This window comes from Cavia porcellus, unplaced genomic scaffold (genome assembly GCF_034190915.1).
Source record: "Cavia porcellus strain 051 isolate PalLab524CR breed Dunkin Hartley unplaced genomic scaffold, mCavPor4.1 scaffold_2, whole genome shotgun sequence".
NCBI lineage: Eukaryota > Metazoa > Chordata > Mammalia > Rodentia > Caviidae > Cavia > Cavia porcellus.
Window position 1 is genome coordinate 103,914,331 of NW_026947485.1, and position 16,920 is coordinate 103,931,250.

A 16,920-nucleotide genomic window follows, 5' to 3' on the forward strand; every position below is an offset into this window, starting at 1 on the left:
GTTTACAGCCTTGTTAATATATCCTTGAGTACACTAACTTGTACACATATGCAAATTGCTCAGCAAACTTTAAGGGAAAAGATTATGAATTCTAGATAGTAACACCTTTTGACTCCTTTGTTCCTTAATATGAGCAACCTTAAGAAACATCCATGCTCTGGCGCAAGTCTAAAGTGATACATTTAATGAATGCAAAGCAGTTCCCCTGGAAAGGCTGAGCTGAGGTATCCGTAATAATGAGGAGTTACTGAGTCTCCCATCAACCCAGCAGTTAATCTACTGCTGTCCACGGATCTGGGAGGAGGAGTGGAAGCTGAAGATCAACAGCAATACTAGGTTCAGAGGGTGAGGGAGGTCCCCATGATCATCTCTGTGGGGCCCAGGGTCTCTTACAGATGTCTTGGGAGCAGAAGCCTGGACCTGTAACTCACTACTGTTTCAAAATGTCAGCCAGCAGTTCCACCCTAGAACATCTCATGTTGTTTACCCTTCATGTTGCCTGGTAAGAAAAGCCTAAGGGAACCTGGACATCCACTCCAGGGCATTCCCAACAAAAAACAACCCCATGCTTTTAAGACAACAATCATGCAGACCCTCAAAGCTACCAGCAAAGGAATGAAAATGACTTCAAGATATGCTTAAATTGAAAATTATTGAAATTAATCTGTTTGATAGTCCACTTCTGCCCTCTTTGTCCACAGAAGCATGTTTAATTGTCAGGTCTGAAGTAGGTTTCCCTCGTCTTTCTCTAGAGAAATTCAAGCCTGTGGCAATGTGGTTTTACACCTTCCCCAACAAAGCTTCTTACAGGAGCTGGGATGTAAATGAGTAAATTCAGACATGCATTACATACTGTAAAATTCATTCCCTTGTAGTGTACAGTCAATGTCATTTCCTAGGTTCACATAGTGCACAGCTATCATCATAATTAATTTCATGACATTTTGCCCCCAAAAAGAAACCCTGCCTGTATTAGCAGTCACTTCCTTTATCCACCAAGCTTGTCCAAAACGCATTCCTCAGAAAACACTAATCTACTTATCTCTATGATTTTTTGTCTATTCTGCACATTTGGCATTAACAATTAAACAAAATGAAAATTAAAGTGACATTAAACAAAATGAAAACTTACAACATAAGTCATATAGCATGTGGATAAAGGTTTTAAAATTTAATCCATGCTGTAGCATGTAGTATTTCACTTCTTTTTGTTATTGAATAATCTTGTATTTTATGCGTAGTCTGTATTTAGTTTTTCCACTCATCAGTTGGTGAATATTTACATTGTTTCCACTTCTTTGCCATAGTAAATAGTGCTGCCATATATATATACACTTGTATACAAGTGTTTTCTTGTCCTTTGAATACGTACCTAGAAGTGGACTTGTTAGCTCAGGTCACTCCATAACTGTCTGAGGATCTGCCACATCTGGTTTTCCTCAGGAAATATACCAGTTTACATTCCTACCGCTAATGTGAGGGTTGTGATTTCTCAAAGCCAATGCTTGTTAGTGTCCATTGAAAAAAATTTAACTGTTTAATGAGTTTGAAAATTTTCACCAACACTTATTGTTGCCTGCCTTTTTATTTTATCTTGGAGTGTGTGAAGTGATAACTCATTGTGGTTGCATTCCCTAATGACTAAAGATACTGAGCCTCTGTGGTGGCTACCTGAATATCTTCAAAAAGGTGACTATTTAGAGGCAATGCCCTTTATTAATTGGTTGTTTATCTCGTACATGTCCTTTCACAAGCCCAAATCAATCTTTTACTGACTCCATTATTCTACAACATCCAGCCAGTGGCATCTATGTCACATATATAACGCAGATCTGATGGCTCATATGGTAGCAACAAATGTTTCCCTGTTAGACCACAGACCTCTTATTAAAGTCTCTAGGTCCATATCTAGCAATAAGGGCACATTTCTGCGACCTCAGAATTTTGACAGCAACCGTCTGCACGGCCACCAGTCACACTGACCCACCTCTCAGCCCAATGGCTATCACATTTATCTCACTGTTCATACCAGAGATCCTCTGTTATTTCTGTCCCCACGTGCTGCTATGAGAAAAATCAGTACAATAAAAATTATATCTATTTGATAAAGTGATAGGGGTGTTTGAGCTCAATTTGGGATCTGTTCAATGCAATGCAAATAGCAGTGGAAGTGGGAATGTCACATGGACATTTGTACACTCAGTTCCAGAATTAGGGCAGTGGTCAGGTTAGAAGGAACTCAGGAGCAGTAACGAGGAAGTTACTGGATTCAGGGGCAGTAACAAGGAGGCTGAAGATGTTTGAGACTAGGTAGTTTTACTGGAAGTTTTACCCATAGCCCAGGCTATTGTGCTGTAATGGAGAGCAGGCTGAGAAACAAGGAGCCTAGGCTGAGCTCAGGTCAGCCCATACTGACAGGGGAGAGAAGGGAAAGCAGGTCATGATGGAGAGAGGTCAGATCAACCAGGCACAGGAATAACCTGGAGGAAAAGCCACACAGTTCCAAGAAAGAGAAACTCTATCAAATATGGATAAAACATCACTAAAGGAGTACAGAGAATATACTGAACTTAGGAAAATGCAAGTGTTTGCTGATTTCCATGAGTTATTTCAGTGCTGCGGAGGGGACAAAGTCAACATGGATTAAGATAAAGAATAGTAGGAGAGAAACTGAACTGCCAACCACAGGAACCTTATCTGGAGGAATCTTGTTTAAGGAAGACAGACACAGGCAGGTGGCCAGAGGCAGAGTTAGAGAAGCCCCCAGACCTGACTCCCACATCTGCATAGCTCTAGTCCTCAGAGCTTCCCTTCACAAGGGCATTCCTATGCAGTTGCTCAGGATGCAACCTTGGCAGTCATCCTTGACTCTTAATTCCTCTCACACCCACAAGCATCCCATCCAGCTGTTGTCTGAACCTTAAAATCAGATCCAAAACTTGACCACTCCTCAGCACCTATTTCATCTGCTTAATCCAAGCCTGCAGCATCTCTCACTTGCCTCTATCACAGCAGTGTCTACACGCCGGCCCAAAAAATAAATAAATCAGCCTATGAAAGTGTCTATATGATGTGTAGATATATCACAGAGACCTGAATACTGACAGCAGGGCATACCACAGAAGACACACCAGGCTGGCAACTCACTCGCCAGTAAGGGAAGCAACACAGAACAGCCTTGTTGCCCACGTGGTATCCTACTCTGCAAAGGCTCTGTGTCTGCCCTGCCCTCCAAATTAGGCCCACTCTTAGAAAGTTCCCCAGACCATCTTGTGCAAGACTGATGAATGCCAGAAAGAGGCAGGAAGAGTGGGAGTTTCATGGTCCTCTCATGCAAGCACTGGCTTCTTCCTGGGAAAGAGGGGGCCTCTGTGTGCTCACTACTGAATATTTAGATTTCCACCTGCAGGGGGCCCAAGGACAATAAAGTGGACAATATAGAAAAGGGGTAGAAAAAATGATTTAATTAAGAAAAGTCAGTTTTAGACATTTTGCTGCTGAAGAACGTATTTTCTTAAGCAGTTAGAAGCAGGTCATTCCTGACACTTTAGCAGATACAATTCCATTTGAAATAAAGAGGGAGTATGTATGACCACCACTCTGACTTCTATGACCTTGGGAGGTGACTGCAGCAAACACACTTGAGTCCTTCCAGCATAAAAAGCATGTTCTCTTTCTTTGATAACTTCAGTAATTAAAAAAAAAAAAACACCTAAGATACAAGCTGTCTTTTCAATTGTGAAAACTGTCAGATGATAGAAATCCCCCCACCTTAAAACTGGAATGGCTACCCCAGCTTCTTCTCTGAGTTCTACTTGGCTGGGGACATCATGTGTGTGCACACTGGTGCATGCTTGCTCATGCACAGCAGTGGTTGTTTATCCTACACAACTGAACCACTGCAGGAAGAAAAAGCATTCAGCATAGCAAATGAGAACCTGGAAACAGAAAACAGTGCTCTGTGCTTGCTCAAAGAACAATGCAAACACAGTGTTCTCCCAGAAAATAAGACTGTGTTTACAAAAGCAGCAGATACCTGCTGGGCATCTGGAAAGAACACCTTGAGTAAATACTGATCATGCCAGGCCAAGACTCTCTGGAAGCAACACCATTTTAGCCAAGTGATTAACAACGAGGATTAACACACAAGGTGCTCAGTCCTACAGAATCAAAACTCAGTTAGATCACACTTGCTCAAGTGCAGATCCTTCCAGAGACATCTATGTGAAACCACCTGACACAGTCAGAGTGAGAAGCTCATGTGGCCTTACAGTTTGTAACTTTAAAGAGGCAAAATGGAACTGCAAGTGCTTACGCAGGGTACAACCTGTAGCCTACACACAATGTAGACAGATGCAAGATATGCAATCTTTATTTTCTTATTTATGCTCCTCTACCTATGTTTATAAATGTTCAAATGAGTGCTCATCACATCAATAACTGGGGAAAATCTATGGGTTATAAAACTTAGAGAAAAAAATACCTTTGGTTCCTCAACTTCTAAACTTGCCAGGCATCCTCATCAGGACTTTGGCATAATTGTAAAAGGATAGGTGACTCACTGTCCCCAAAGTTTTCTTGCTCTCAGGGTTATATTTCCAGATGTAACTAAAATCAGAACCGGATTGGGATAGGAGTTGACGAGAGGCAAAGAGAAAAGGAAACTACCAGTGGGAACTGTCAAACATGAAGACAGCATAAGGGTGAGCAGGCGAGGTTCAGTGTCCCCAAGGTGGCTGCTCCAAGGACAACGTAGAGTGAGAGAGTGAGTGTGAGAGTGCGTGCAAGTGAGACAGAGATGGAGATGGAGGGAGGCACACAAGAGATGAGAGGAACAGGAGGAGAAGAGAGAGATTGAGAGAAACAGTCTCTCAGAACCTAGTTCTGTAATTCAGAGCTCAAGGTGTTAGGTGGTGAAATAACACTGTCCTCACACAGTTTCACCCCAAACAATGAAAGAGAAAAATACCAAAATCTGCCAATCTGGCAGCATTAATTTCAAATCAGGTTAGTGTATTTACCCATCTCATGGCTCTGGTGTCTCCCATTTGTGTCCTGAGTGACTTCAAGGGGAAAAAAAAGGCTTTCATTCTGCCTGAATGTGAGGCTTGATAGAAGCTTCCTGGACACAGCCTGTTGTGAGTGCAATTCAGAATGAGCCATTAGTCATGGAAGCAGATAGTTCAGATTATGGCTCTGTGGTATTTGATCCTTTTCCAAAGTCATGAATGTGCTCCCTACACCACAAAAACCTTTGCCCCAGCTCTTGCCCTTGAACTCTCACAGCATCCACTTCCAGCAGCCACTCAGTTCCTCTGGGTACTGGGGATAGAACCATGTCTACTTCCTTGAATCCCCTCATCCACAAAAGTTGCCACTCTTCCACTAAGACCCCCCCATCACCTCCTTCCCTCTTTCCAACAACGTTTCTTATAGCATAATTTCTCATATATGAGAAACCCAAAGTATAAATAAATGAAAGAGCAAAATTAAAAATAGATAATAAAAAAACAGGGAGATAGATCTTTGCAAAAGGAAAGAAGACCAAGAGATAGTGGGAAGGATGAGGAAGAGAAGGGAAGGAGATGAAGAAAGGTGTGCTGTGTACATGTACCAACCCTCCACAATAAGTATCATCACTATGTACTACAAAGATGTACTATTAAAATTTTTAAACATGAAAAGCAACCTAGGAATTGAGAAATAGTATCTGCAAATTAAACATCCAATAAGGGGTTAACACCAAATTTGTGAAGAACTCATACACGAATCACAAGGAGATATAACCTAACAAACAAATGGGCAAAGGACCCTAAATAAATATTTCTTCAAAGAAGACATACAAATGAGTTTGGGGTATATTAAAAGGTTCTTGGCATTATCACTGTCAGGAGAATGAAAATCAAAATCATGATGAGATATCACACTCATTAAGATGGCTATTATTTAAAAAACAATAGATAATAAATGTCACCAAGGGTTTGAAGAAAAGCAAATAATTGCATGATGTCAGAAACAAAGCAGATTGCTACAGCCTTTATTAAAAAAGTCTGGAAGTTTGTAAAGAAACTAAAAATAGAACTACTATGTGACCAATAGTTTGTCTTTGAGATAAATACCCAAAAAGATGAAATCGGCACCTCAAAAAGGTATCTGCACCCCCATGCTCACTGCAATACTATGTACAAGATCCAAGACATGAGAATAGCCTAGGTGTCCATTAACAGACCAATGAAAGATGCAGAAATGCGGATAGGTTATACTACATGAAATTAAGCAGGCACAGAAAGAAAAATATTGCATGATGTTACTTATATGTGAAATTTGTTTACAAAGTCAAACACATTGAGGTAAAATAAACAGATAAATAAAACATTAGAGAAATTTAAGACAAAGGATACAAAGTGGTAGATATTTTTAGAACTAAATCTGAAGATGTACAATATGAATATTATAATAATAGTATGCTGCATTCAGGATTTTGCTAAATGAATAGATTATAGCTGATCATGAGAAAAGAAAATAAATGGGTACCTACATGGGATGATGAATATTTTGTTTCACCATAGTAACCATTCTATTATTTATACATATCTGATAGTAGTGTGTTATATATCTTAAATATAGACAAAGGGAACCAGTGTGTGAATCTCTGTCAAGCAGTAGGATTAAAAAGTGAGAAAAATATGACCCTGTCAACTGCATGTATATTTAAGTGTATAAGATAGAAAATGATATCACTGAGTTTTATTGGATCATTGAACAGAACTGTTTGCAGTATCATTGTTGGAATGTCCACTTTACAAGCTTTAATTTTGTGACTTGAACAATTATTTCTAAGATGACAATATGTAATCCATTAACTAGTGATTTCCTACTGTTTATTTTTTTTCTCTGTAAATCTGTATAACTTGTACCCTTTCTCTGCTTTTTTTTCTCCTTAAATAAAATTTAAAAAAAAAAAAGAAAAATATGTCCCTGTCTTTAACAGCCTCACTAAGCAGAGAAGGAACAAATTTGGTGGCTGGAACACTACACTTATGTGTCCTGAGAGCCCATGGCAGAGGAGCTGGGCCCAGGAGGCAGGGCTGGATCATTGTAGAGCAAGGGCTACTGTTAAAAAACAAATATACAGGCACAGCATGGAATTAAAAATTAATCAGATCCTACGAACCACTTTATATCAGTACTTTTGAAAACCTAGGGAAAAATTCTCAGGAAAAATAATTCTAAAGTTGATTAAATAACATACAGTAAATCTGATAATCATGAAATTAGCAAAAGTTATTGAATAATTAAAGATTTTTAAACAACAAAAAAGCCAAATATATCGAGTTCTGACTTCCAGAAAGAGATTATACCAGTCTTATAGAGATTCTTCCAGAATGTAAGAGAGCTTAACTTGTGACCAGGTATGTTCCAGACACAGGAACATGTATCCTCTGATTTTATGAAACTTCTGGAGGCCTTGAGTCCACAGAGACAGATTAGTGGTTGCCCATGGCCAGGGCTTCCCAAAGGGAAGGAAAAGATTCACAAATATGGGGTTTCCTTTTGGGAAAAGGTAAAGGTACTAGGACGGGATGACCCATCATTCACAAAGAGCTGTGGGTATAATAAATAAAACACTGCAAAACAGGTCATGGTTAATTTTGTTATATGATTTTTTAACTCCTAAACACATATACCCCCTGTAGTCATGGAATGAGGAGGAAATACTTGGAATTTCCATGGAAGCATGTCTGTGCATGGGCTGTAGAGAAGGCTGGCTTGGAAGAAACTTAAATTCAGTACCCCAACAGCACAGGTACCTTGGAGAAACTCTCAGGGTTTCTCAACAATGTTTCAGGGTCTCCAGAACCATTCTTTGTCCCCTAACCCAATCACAGAGGCTACTAATTCCCAATTAAATCCGTGAAAATCACACTGTACAACAATATTTCACTAAAAGGAGGAAGGAAACAGAAAGGACAGGATGCGACTGGCACAGTTATTGACTGCTATCGTGAGAGGGTAAGGATACACCAAGAATATTAAAGCTGAAATGTGGGTCCCAGGAGAATGCTTAGCATGTGTGCCACTGTAGCCATCATGAAACAGCAGGGCCTCCAAGAGGAAAGGCATCCTGGGTGCCCAATGTGGGACCCATCCTTCCCAGGAGATATGGCCTGTCAGGAACAGAATTGTGTACTTAAACCACAAACAAGTCTGAGAACAGTTGCCTTCATATTGTTTCAGTGCTGCTCCTCTCTCTTTCTACTAGAGCCAGAGACTGCTCTCACCTCACAGACTTCTTAGGCAGCCATATATCCTGCCTGTAATGAGATTAGTAAACTCAGCCTTCTCCTCACTCATAAAACTCCACAGACTGTAGATGACCATTTCACATCATGCCTCTCTCCCTTACTAAGCAGACTACCAGTCCTCACTTCTGTCCTTATGATCTGGAGTGCATACAGCATCCAGGGCACTTTGGCCCTGGGTAATATCTTTGATCTCTTCTTATGGGTCACAGCCAGAGTGATTCTGTTTTCTAACTGTGTGTATACACGGCCATGCCTAGGAGAGCTGAAGTTAGGATTACAGGATGTCACCATGTTCTTAGGCAACAGGTCCATTTCAGAGTCTTTAGCATACAGTATTCTTTCAGGGCTCCAAAAAGTTCCAGGAAAACTTAAGTTTCCAGATTTAACACTGCCACATCCTTAGTCCTCTAGGTGCCAACCTTAGTCCCCACCTGTCTAGTCATCACTCTCACTCTCATCCCTGTCTTCCTGGGACACAGCTCCAGCCTTGCAGGTAAGCTCTCTGCCTCTACTGCCCCAGGCTCATCCCAGTTCAGGGTAGCCCTTCATTCCTGCTACTTCCATAAGCAGAGACCCTTTAGTTACGCCCTCAGGCCAGGGGCTCTACCTCCATCCAGTTCCTCCAACTCCTACTGAAGCTTCCCAGCTGCCCCAGAGGGGCACAGAGCTCTGTGACAGATGAGAGGTATCGCACTCTTGCTTAGAAGTATCCTTCCCTCTTGACTGTTTAGTTTCTGTGTTCCACAGAACACAGAAATTTTGCCCAAAATCTGGCTTCAGAAGGCTGTCACAAGAGTTGAGTAAGAGGATACAGGTGCTAGACCATCAGAAATTTAACTTACATGAAAGTGTAAGCAATTAGATGTTTTATCCTCTTCTTAATCAATATTGTTTTGACACTTTGCAAATTCCCTAAAATAAATGCCATGCACATGCTTATGAGAACACACTTCTACCAGACATGGAGGTTAATGGAGCCCAGACACCACCGGGGACTCTTCTAGAGAGTGCCCAGTACACACAGACCCTGGGCTACTTTCTTCTTCTTGCTTTTTAAAAAATTGTAGTTAAATGCATAAGCCTTTAAAGTTACCACATTAACCATTTCTGAGCATACAGTCCAGTGCAGCATGAAATTGTGCAGCCATTGTCACTGTCCATTTCCAGAGCTTTTCCACATTTTCAGTCTGACTTTGTTTCCACCAGACACAAAATCTCTATTCTCTTTCCTAGCCCTGGATACTCCCCATTCTACTTTCTGTCTCTAAGGATCTAGGTGCTGCATAGAAGTACAGTATTTGTGCTTTTGTGCCTCACTTATTTTACTTAACAACATGTCTTCAAGGTTCATCCATGTGTCAAAATTTTCTCTCTTTCTTAAGGCAGTATTGTATTGAGCAATATTGTATTCTATGTGCATTCCATAATTTGTTTCCCCATTCATGTGTCAGCAGACACTTGGGTGGCTTCCACCCTTTCTCTATTTTGACTATTGCTGCTATGAAAATTGGTACTAGGGACCCTGCTTTCAATTTCTTTGGGTATATATTGAGAAGTGGACTTTCTGGATCATCTGGAATCACATGTTAAACATTTTGAGGACTCAAAAATATGTTGTTCATATTTTCATGGTTGAGTTACTTTCAAGCACCAACATTGCTTTAGGAATGTTTTCCCAAATGCAGCTCCCACATGGCCTCCCAATAAACACAGCCCCCAGGTCCCTGTGAATGTGCAATCCTCCCAAAGGCACTCTTATTTATGTGCTACAGAGGTTTGCTTGAGACCTGGACTCTTAGCGGGAGCCCTGTCCACAGTACCTTAGGGCTTCTTTCCTTCATGTGTCCTAGAACATGTGTCATTTTTCCTGCTTCTGATAGCCATCAAGCATAAATACTATTTCCAATACTACTATTTCACAAATTAAATGAAGTGGCCACGCTTGTAAGGGGTCCCCTGCTCTGGTTACCTTGAGTATGTGAAGAAAAGGCTTTGGCTTGTGACCAAGCAGCACAATCTAACACAGCAACAAGTCTTCTCATAGGATGTTTTTCCCTGAAGCAGCAATGAACGATTCCTTTTTCCTTAAGCAGTCCAACCTATTTTTCAGAGTCCCTCCACAGTCCTTCCAGGGGCTTCTAAAGACGGCCCTACCTTGAAGATCAGAAAGACCTGCTCAGGGTGGCACTATGCAGAGCTGTGTGAGTGAGGTTAGTCCCTCTCTGCCCAGGCTGGACACTTGTTGTGGGCCTTCAGTGCAGCAAGAACCCAGTCCATGCAGGCTCTATACCTGTGTCTCTCTGGCCAGCAAAGCTCAACCTATCCAATATCTCTTCGGTACCAGCAACCTGGCCACAGTCCTCGATCACGATCATTGATTTTAACAAGATGATTGTTATTGCCTTGTGGATGGATGCAGTAGTTAAGAAGAAATGCTTGAAATATTTGGGAAAAGGGAGCTAATTTCTGGCTTTTCCTGCCCTTCTACAAAGGTTTTTTAAGTTGAAAAATTTGGATTCCAGAAAATTCAAATCCTACAAGAATGTAATTATTGGAGGTTGAACAGTGCATTAAGCTTCTTCATCAAATACTCTGAGCTTCCTAGAGATTCTACCTAATTCTGACCAAAGAGTGAGAAGTATTATCTGTGATACTGGGGAAGGCCTGAAGCAAGTGGATTTTGGTTTGTGGTGTCTGGGCCAGGTGGGAAATGGAGTAACTAGTGCCCCAAATTATCTCTGAGGAGAAGACCTCACACATTTCGGTTGTGTTCATTCAGCTTTAGAGAGATAGTTCTTTTCAAGATTTCACCATTCAATGGTGAACGAAATATGGAATCACAGCCCTTATAAATCTGAGAATTCAGAGAAGAGGAAATTAACCATTGGTAAACACCAAAGAAAATTCTAGCCTAAGATAAATGCTAAAAAGTGATTGTAAGTTTATTCCAGAGGGCATTTCAGAATGAGAGGATTCAGGCCACCTCTCAGAATTGAGGCCAGAGTGACAGAAATACAACCAGCCACATGCAGTGCTAGGTGACTGGAAGAAGAGTATTTGTGGCAGGAAGAAAGGCCACTACAAGGCTCTGAGGAAGTCAGGGGCTTGACATACTCATGGAAGCAGCAGCAGCCAACATGGTTGAGGCCTAGAAGACAAATGGAAACTCCCCGCTGGAACCAGAGCATAGGCAACCATAGGAAACACAAGGATTTTCTCTTGTTTTTTGAAGAGTAGAAACTGAGTTGGAAAATCAAAAGTTTCTGAATAGAACAGAGGAGTTTGAGATTCCCATTGGAAAGCAGAGGTACCTATTGAGAAACTGCTCTGTAATCTTAAGCACAAGCAAGCCAAAGAACCAAGGGAAGTGGGTGATCAAGCTGAGATGGTAGTTATCTCAGATGAGGACAGAAGATACCCTAAAGGCAGAGGAGGCCCCTGGCTCCAGAGTGCTGGCAAGAGTCCCAGAAGTCTACACTAGTGGTCTATACTGTCATATTTCATTCTAGCAGAGCAGGTTCAATTCAGGAGAGGAAAGCACTTCCAAATGAAGGAGACAACAGTGTCTGGGACTTCAGGAAGCCCCAGCACTGCCAACCACAGAAGAGTGCTGTGTGATGTTGTTCATAAGGATGAATGGTTCTCATCAAAGCACAGGCCTGTGTTGTACCACCAGCCTCAGAGCAGCAATGCAAAGGAGCATACATCCCAACAGAGAGACAGCCATCCAAGAACTCATGACTATGGTTATGTTTATGGAAAACTGCAGGAAGTCTGAGCTCTGCAGTACATTGTCCTGGATGATACATTTGCATGCAGTAACATTCTTAAAGAACAGCAGCAGAATAACTAGCATGTAACCAGAAGTGTGGCTACCTCTGGGATAAAGAAGAGCAAGGCTGCAGAGAGGGAAGGGGACTAGGAATGTCTAATTTCTTCTCTCAGAGGAAGGCATTTGAGTGTCTGCTGCGTTAACAATCCTTGAGCTCCACATAATCATATATGTGCTTTTGAATATATACTGTAGTTCTAGTTTTTCTTTAAGAAAAAAACCAATGGGCTGGAGCTAACAGTATAGACCACTAGTGTAGATAAATTGCCTGCCATTTCTCAAGGAAAGGAACAGAGATGGGAGATTTCTGGGTACATGAGGTCAGAAAAACACCCTTTCCTAGGTGGGTAATCAACATCTTGCTGATTGAAAGGACTGTGTAAAGCCAGTTCTCGTTTTTAGATCCTAATAGTGTAGACAAATCTGTCCCTGATGCAACTAAATGTAAAACTGTCAGTTTATATATTTGCAGTTGCATTCTTAATAGAAGTTCACTGATCACAGGTAATAAACTATACAAAGGTTTTGCTTATTGGTTGGTTTCTGTCAAATAATTTTTCTACTAAAGGCATCATAGTCCCTCCCATCAGAAATGCCTGCCTTTCTCACAGAAATCCACAGAATTTCAACATTTTGTAGTGTATGTAATTATGTTATTACAGTGTTAGAATATTTTTATCCCTGGAAAGTTCTAAAATGCTAATATGTATTATGACATTTTTTTATTATAGTAGAGGAGAAAACAATTGCAGGATTTTTAAAAAAGAAAGAATTTATCCTGAATGACTGGATCATTGTTGTCACAGAACCTGTTTCAGCATCTGCAGATTCTGCTAATGAGGAAAGCTGGCGGCCACATGAAAAGGCTTGGTGGTAGCATTCTGGCTTGAAGACTTCGCTGGCTTTTATGCAGTTTGGCTGGCAAGTTAATGGCAGAAAAAGAAAATAGTCACCCCCCAGCTGTTCTGTGGCAAGACAGCATGTTAAATTTAAACCATTAAATATTTCTGGAAGCAAAAGAACAGGTGGCAAATGATCTCCAAGGCAGATGGTCCTTTTTAATATTTGTATTTCATAGTAATTTGTGCTACTAGAGACGATTACTACTTTCTCATATTTCACCTTTCTCACTTGAATGCGTAAGAAATGGTTAGCCAAGTTTGTAAAATAACTACCATCATTTTTTAAAAGACTAATCCTTCCATTCATCCCATCCAAAAGGGATGAGCACCGGAGTTCTGTTAGCACATCTGAATCTTCACAGAAAATTCTTGCTACCCTGGAATAAGGTCTGACCAAAACAGTGGATCAGCTGCTGCTGCAGGCTTGGGGGATTTAATCCTCAGGATATCCAGGGGAGTATTTCTGCTCTCTTCCATAAGATCTACTTGACTTTTATCCTGCCCTTGATAAACAGCATGTTCTTCATCAACACTAAGAGGTTAAAAAAAAACCTAGATCTTTGGCCCTGAAGATGTTTCTGCAATAGTCTAAAGCCCTAAGATATAAATAAACAGGAAGAAATGAACCAAACTGTTTCACTGACACCTACTTGCAGACAACAGTGTCACAGAGACACTGCTTTGGCGTCCTCTTCAATGGCTCCCTCCAGCTGTCCCAGTTCACACTGTCAACACAAAGGACAGCACAGCTCTAAGTACACCCTGCGCTCCACTCAAACTGTCCCTGTGCCTTGCACTCTGATTCAGGAGCAGACAGGTTGGCAACAGCATTAGAAATCATGCAATGAGCAGAACCACTCTGCTCAGCCCAGCAAGGAGTTCGTGGTCTTTAAATGAGGACATGGCTAAGTTCAGTTTAGCCTACCTGCAAGTTGTTTAGGCAGCAGGAAAAGAAGACACAGCCGAGAAGAGGACATCTGTGTGAACAGACTGTCATGGGCATGAAGTCAGAGGGTGCCTGGCCTATATAGAGGACCAAGCAGCACAGAGGTAGGCTGTGCTGACAGCACTCTGAGGGAGAAAATTTAGTTTACTTTAAATTTGGAGTGGCTTGTGGGGCTCTTTAAATACTCTCTGGTAACTTACTCAATACTGCAAGCCATGCACATAATTAGGTGTAATTCTCCTGGGTCTATCTTCTTTCCAACAGAGCCTATTTCCTCCAGAGTCTTGCAGCTAATAGACCATGAACCTTCCCAAAGTAGCTTTTCTGAGTCCTCACAAGGGATCTCAAAATTCGTTAAGTGGCATTGTTCTCTTGATGTTAGCACTAACTAACATTTAAAACTGAAATCTTGCCATCGGGTTGTCCCAAGGGTTGTAGGGTGTGAGGCAGCCCCCAGCCCCTACACATGAGATCCAAGGCCATTTGACCTTTATCACCATGTCAAGGATATAAATCAAATAGCCCAGGCCACTTATCTAAAACGAGGATAAATATCTTCCAGTGAAAAACAGGATTGCTCACTGGTAACTACATCAAAGGTCACAGACATTTATAGCATCACTTGCATAGGGAGCAAACTTCACAAGACTTGCATTTTCTGTCTGCAGAAGCCTACTGATATTTGGCTGTTAGTGTTGTCCTACAAGTCCAGTCCCCTACAAGTTAACACCTCAGAGACATCCTATAATTTTCTTGCCTCTTCTTGGTTCACCTATTTGAAGGGGTGTTAAGAATTCCCTAGTGCTCATCAGGACAGGCAACTCCTCAATCTCACTCTTCTACAGGTGACTGACAGTGTTTTAGAATCAGCCCTGAACAGCCCTGATCAGTAAGGAGCTGTCCATCCCTCCTGTTCCTTAAGCTCTGGATTTCTAAAAGACTCAAGGAAAAGTGATAAAAGTTTCATCATTGAGTATGACCATCCTCACCACTGCATACATGGGGAGGAGGCACATGAGACAACGTTGTTCAGTAATTGCATTTCACAAAGAACAGTTCACTCAGGACACGCTGGCAAGAGTGCATCCACCAGTACCTCTTCAACTTAGTTCAGATGAGGTCACTGGTCCTGACCCAGCCCTGACTGCATTCCAACCTCAATCTATGTTCTCTCCTCAAGAGCTTGGTTTTTAAGATACAAAGAATTGTTCCAATGGCATCATCTTGGCAGATGCTACAGGCCTGCATGTTGATACCTGCCTTTTTCACTGAGTGTACAGGATTACTGAATTGGATACAAAACCTTAAAGAACTACAAACATGAATAGATGTCTAATTTTAATGAGATTTAATAAATCATATAAGAACATGGAAAGTAAAAACCATCCTAAGATACACAGTTTTATGTTCCAAGATGAATTTCCTTGAAAAACAGCATAAGCCTTACTATTGGACTGAATGATCTCAGCAAACATCTTGATACAACTGTAAATGTGGGTTCAGTACAGAGATTATCCATTATCCATGTGATTTATTTATTGCCCCACTCTATGTGCATGTTCACTGACATGTAAAAACAGAAGTGAGATTTCATTCTTGAGAATAGAATTGCCTACTGATCAACTAATTTAGTAAACCAATGTAGAAACACAGAATGCCAAAGGTCCAGTAGAAAAAGGTTAGATTATTCAGAAAAAAAAAAAAAAAAAAAAAAAAAAAAAAAAAAACTCAACAAACCAAAAGCACTCTAGAGAATAGGGAAGCATTAAACTAGGTTGTCTTTCTATTACAAATAGAGAGAGACAGACAGAGACAGAGGGAGAGAGAAAGAAAGAGAAAGAGAGAGTGAGAGAGAGAAAGAGAGAGAAAGTGAAGACCTAGTGATAAGTTTCCTGTTACAGAGAATCTAAGAATTAATTAAACAGATTGAGTATCCCTTATCCACAGTGCTTTGGATCTGAAGTGTTTTGGATTTCAGATCATTTAAAATTTTGGAATACTTGCATATACACAATAAGACACTTTGGGTTCAAGACCCAACTCTAAACATTAAATTTATTTATATCTCATAGATGCATTACATACATATTCTAGAGATAACTTATATAATATTTTTAAACCTGCAAAAAATAAAGTTTCATAGTATAGAATTTTCCACTTGTGATATCATATTAGAGCTCAAAAAATTTCTGATTTTAGAGCATTTCAGATTCTGGATTTTCAGATTTAGAATGCTCAACAAATTAATACTGTGTTCCACAGAAGTTAATATTCATATCATGTAAACAAGTAAAATGAAAACAATAGCACCCACTCATAAGAATGAAGGATTTACTCCATGCCCTTGGAAATAATTGTTGCTACTCTGCATGCAAAGTAGGCAGCATTGCACAAGATGGCTGGGCCACACAGCATGCTGATTCCAGTCAACAGACAGACACAGGGTGGTGGTTACAGCAGATCCAGCACTCCACCTTCTCCCCTCACAACTGTCAACTTTGCGGTACCCTTCTTTTCTCCAGCACTCCACCTTCTTTTCTCTCCTGCGTCCCCACATCAACAAATCTGTACCTCTACAGCACAAGAATGTTTGCTAGTGCCTCCTGCTCTGGAACAGTAGCTCCAATGCTCTAGGGCAATCCACATCTCATAGCCAGTCTTCTTGGAAGATGGCCTCTCCAGCCCAGGAGAGCCATCTGACAATCCCAGCCCAGGGCAGTTATATGCAACTCATTCTCTGCCTTGGTGCATCATAGGTTCAGATACCTTGGCTTGTCTGATCAACTGCCTTTGCTCTCTAATACTCTCCATATAAGAAAATTTCAGAAGTCTCAGCACCGGTCAGGTTCTCGCACAATCCCTTGGAAGTGTTACACACATACACACACACACACACACACACACACACACACACACACACACAGAGCCAGAGTG

At 41.0% G+C, this 16,920-nt stretch overlaps 1 protein-coding gene across 1 annotated transcript in view; it reads right to left on the reverse strand.

Annotated features, from left to right (window-relative positions):
- Positions 1-16,920, reverse strand: part of Tcerg1l (transcription elongation regulator 1 like) — a 195,691-nt gene that overhangs the window by 137,632 nt on the left and 41,139 nt on the right. The gene's annotated exons all lie outside the window — the stretch shown is intronic.